This window comes from Oncorhynchus nerka, linkage group LG5 (assembly GCF_034236695.1).
Source record: "Oncorhynchus nerka isolate Pitt River linkage group LG5, Oner_Uvic_2.0, whole genome shotgun sequence".
Lineage (NCBI taxonomy): Eukaryota > Metazoa > Chordata > Actinopteri > Salmoniformes > Salmonidae > Oncorhynchus > Oncorhynchus nerka.
Genome location: NC_088400.1, coordinates 4,366,920 through 4,371,919, shown reverse-complemented (window position 1 = coordinate 4,371,919; position 5,000 = coordinate 4,366,920). Strand labels below are relative to the sequence as shown.

At 35.2% G+C, this 5,000-nt stretch overlaps 1 protein-coding gene across 1 annotated transcript in view; it reads right to left on the bottom strand.

The window, feature by feature from the left end:
* Window positions 1-5,000, bottom strand: part of LOC135571845 (netrin receptor UNC5A-like) — a 414,728-nt gene that overhangs the window by 236,112 nt on the left and 173,616 nt on the right.

The following is a 5,000-nucleotide window of genomic DNA, read 5'->3' as shown; positions in this document are numbered from 1 at the left end:
GACACATAGACCAGGCAGACCTGCAACACAGACCATAGAGACTACAGTTAGGACTGTCTAGATGTAGGACACATAGACCAGGCAGACCTACAACACAGACCATAGAGACTACAGTTAGGACTGTCTAGAGGTAGGCCAAATAGAGGAGTCAGACCTACAACACAGACCATAGAGACCATAGAGACTGTCTAGAGGTAGGACACAGACCAGTCAGACCTGCAACACAAACGATAAGTAGGGAGGATACAGAATAGAGTCAGGAAACATTTAGGAAACAGACAATACAGTAGGGAGGATACAGAATAGAGTCAGGGGGCAAATAGGACACAGTGCAGAGGTCTAGTTTGACACTAAGATTGACTTCAGGTTCAGTCTAGGGTTAGGACGCAGTTCAGAGTCAGGACACCGACAGGGGTCAGAGTAAAGGAGTTCAGAGTCAGGACACCGACAGGGGTCAGAGTAAAGGAGTTCAGAGTCAAGACACCGACAGGGGTCAGAGTAAAGGAGTTTAGAGTTAGGACACCAACAGGGGTCAGAGTAAAGGAGTTTAGAGACAGGACACCAACCGGGGTCAGAGTAAAAGGGGTTCAGAGTCAGGACACCGACAGGGGTCAGAGTAAAGGAGTTTAGAGTAAGGACACCAACAGGGGTCAGAGTAAAAGGGGTTCAGAGTCAGGACACCGACAGGGGTCAGAGTAAAGGAGTTTAGAGTCAGGACACCGACAGGGGTCAGAGTAAAAGAGATCAGAGTCAGGACACCGACAGGGGTCAGAGTAAAGGAGTTTAGAGTCAGGACACCGACAGGGGTCAGAGTAAAGGAGTTCAGAGTCAGGACACCGATTGGGGTCAGAGTAAAGGAGTTCAGAGTCAGGACACCGACAGGGGTCAGAGTAAAGGAGTTCAGAGTCAGGACACCGACAGGGGTCAGAGTAAAGGAGATCAGAGTCAGGACACCAACAGGGGTCAGAGTAAAGGAGATCAGAGTCAGGACACCGACAGGGTGTGGGATGGGAAGATGGGATGCGGGATGGGAAGTCAGTAGAGGCTTTAAGAACCAATGGGTGGTAATATTCTGTAAGAACCAATGGGTAACATTCTTTAAGAACCAATGGGTGGTTATATTATTTAAGAACCAATGGGTGGTTATATTCTTTAAGAACCAATGGGTGATAATATTCTTTAAGAACCAATGGGTGGTAATATTCTTTAAGAACCAATTGGTGGTAATATTATTTAAGAACCAATGGGTAATATTCTTTAAGAACCAATGGGTAATATTCTTCAAGAACCAATGGGTGGTAATATTATTTAAGAACCAATGGGTAATATTCTTTAAGAACCAATGGGTAATATTATTTAAGAACCAATGGGTAATATTCTGTAAGAACCAATGGGTAATATTCTTTAAGAACCAATGGGTAATATTCTTTAAGAACCAATAGGTAATATTATTTAAGAACCTATGGGTAATATTCTTTAAGAACCAATGGGTTATATTCTGTAAGAACCAATGGGTAATATTCTTTAAGAACCAATGGGTAATATTCTGTAAGAACCAATGGGTGGTTATATTCTTTAAGAACCAATGGGTGGTTATATTATTTAAGAACCAATGGGTGGTTATATTCTTTAAGAACCAATGGGTGGTTATATTCTTTAAGAACCAATGGGTGGTAATATTCTTTAAGAACCAATGGGTGGTAATATTCTTTAAGAACCAATGGGTGGTAATATTATTTAAGAACCAATGGGTAATATTCTTTAAGAACCAATGGGTAATATTCTGTAAGAACCAATGGGTGGTAATATTCTTTAAGAACCAATGGGTAATATTCTTTAAGGACCAATGGGTGGTAATATTCTTTAAGAACCAATGGGTAATATTCTTTAAGAACCAATGGGTAATATTATTTAAGAACCCATGGGTAATATTCTTTAAGAACCAATGGGTAATATTCTTAAAGAACCAATGGGTAATATTCTTTAAGAACCAATGGGTGGTAATATTCTTTAAGAACCAATGGGTAATATTCTTTAAGGACCAATGGGTGGTAATATTCTTTAAGAACCAATGGGTAATATTCTTTAAGAACCAATGGGTGGTGATATTATTTAAGAACCAATGGGTAATATTATTTAAGAACCAATGGGTAATATTCTTTAAGGACCAATGGGTGGTAATATTCTTTAAGAACCAATGGGTGGTAATATTATTTAAGAACCAATGGGTAATATTCTTTAAGAACCAATGCGTAATATTCTTTAAGAACCAATGGGTAATATTCTTTAAGAACCAATGGGTGGTGATATTATTTAAGAACCAATGGGTAATATTCTTTAAGAACCAATGGGTAATATTCTGTAAGAACCAATGGGTTATATTCTTTAAGAACCAATGGGTGGTGATATTCTTTAAGAACCAATGGGTAATATTATTTAAGAACCAATGGGTAATATTCTTTAAGAACCAATGGGTAATATTCTTTAAGGACCAATGGGTGGTAATATTCTTTAAGAACCAATGGGTAATATTCTTTAAGGACCAATGGGTGGTAATATTCTTTAAGAACCAATGGGTAATATTCTTTAAGAACCAATGGGTGGTGATATTATTTAAGAACCAATGGGTAATATTCTTTAAGAACCAATGGGTAATATTCTTTGAGAACCAATGGGTAATATTATTTAAGAACCAATGGGTAATATTCTGTAAGAACCAATGGGTAATATTCTGTAAGAACCAATGGGTAATATTATTTAAGAACCTATGGGTAATATTCTTTAAGAACCAATGGGTTATATTCTGTAAGAACCAATGGGTAATATTCTTTAAGAACCAATGGGTAATATTCTGTAAGAACCAATGGGTGGTAATATTATTTAAGAACCAATGGGTAATATTCTTTAAGAACCAATGGGTAATATTCTTTGAGAACCAATGGGTAATATTATTTAAGAACCAATGGGTAATATTCTGTAAGAACCAATGGGTAATATTCTTTAAGAACCAATGGGTAATATTCTTTAAGAACCAATAGGTAATATTATTTAAGAACCTATGGGTAATATTCTTTAAGAACCAATGGGTTATATTCTGTAAGAACCAATGGGTAATATTCTTTAAGAACCAATGGGTAATATTCTGTAAGAACCAATGGGTAATATTCTTTAAGGACCAATGGGTGGTAATATTCTTTAAGAACCAATGGGTAATATTCTTTAAGAACCAATGGGTGGTGATATTATTTAAGAACCAATGGGTAATATTCTTTAAGAACCAATGGGTAATATTCTTTAAGGACCAATGGGTGGTAATATTCTTTAAGAACCAATGGGTGGTAATATTATTTAAGAACCAATGGGTAATATTCTTTAAGAACCAATGCGTAATATTCTTTAAGAACCAATGGGTAATATTCTGTAAGAACCAATGGGTGGTGATATTATTTAAGAACCAATGGGTAATATTCTTTAAGAACCAATGGGTAATATTCTGTAAGAACCAATGGGTTATATTCTTTAAGAACCAATGGGTGGTGATATTCTTTAAGAACCAATGGGTAATATTATTTAAGAACCAATGGGTAATATTCTTTAAGAACCAATGGGTAATATTCTTTAAGGACCAATGGGTGGTAATATTCTTTAAGAACCAATGGGTAATATTCTTTAAGGACCAATGGGTGGTAATATTCTTTAAGAACCAATGGGTAATATTCTTTAAGAACCAATGGGTGGTGATATTATTTAAGAACCAATGGGTAATATTCTTTAAGAACCAATGGGTAATATTCTTTAAGGACCAATGGGTGGTAATATTCTTTAAGAACCAATGGGTGGTGATATTATTTAAGAACCAATGGGTAATATTCTTTAAGAACCAATGGGTAATATTCTTTGAGAACCAATGGGTAATATTATTTAAGAACCAATGGGTAATATTCTGTAAGAACCAATGGGTAATATTCTGTAAGAACCAATGGGTAATATTATTTAAGAACCTATGGGTAATATTCTTTAAGAACCAATGGGTTATATTCTGTAAGAACCAATGGGTAATATTCTTTAAGAACCAATGGGTAATATTCTGTAAGAACCAATGGGTGGTAATATTATTTAAGAACCAATGGGTAATATTCTTTAAGAACCAATGGGTAATATTCTTTAAGAACCAATGGGTAATATTCTTTAAGAACCAATGGGTGGTGATATTCTTTAAGAACCAATGGGTGGTTATATTCTTTAAGAACCAATGGGTTATATTCTTTAAGAACCAATGGGTAATATTCTTTAAGAACCAATGGGTGGTAATATTATTTAAGAACCAATGGGTAATATTCTTTAAGAACCAATGGGTAATATTCTTTAAGAACCAATGGGTAATATTCTGTAAGAACCAATGGGTGGTGATATTATTTAAGAACCAATGGGTAATATTCTTTAAGAACCAATGGGTAATATTCTGTAAGAACCAATGGGTTATATTCTTTAAGAACCAATGGGTTATATTCTTTAAGAACCAATGGGTAATATTCTTTAAGAACCAATGGGTGGTTATATTCTTTAAGAACCAATGGGTTATATTCTTTAAGAACCAATGGGTAATATTCTGTAAGAACCAATGGGTAATATTCTGTAAGAACCAATGGGTGGTGATATTATTTAAGAACCAATGGGTAATATTCTTTAAGAACCAATGGGTAATATTCTGTAAGACCCAATGGGTAATATTCTTTAAGAACCAATGGGTGGTGATATTCTTTAAGAACCAATGGGTGGTTATATTCTTTAAGAACCAATGGGTTATATTCTGTAAGAACCAATGGGTAATATTCTGTAAGACCCAATGGGTAATATTCTTTAAGAACCAATGGGTAATATTCTTTAAGAACCAGTAGGTGGTAATATTCTTTAAGAACCAATGGGTGGTGATATTCTTTAAGAACCAATGGGTGGTTATATTCTTTAAGAACCAATGGGTGGTTATATTCTTTAAGAAC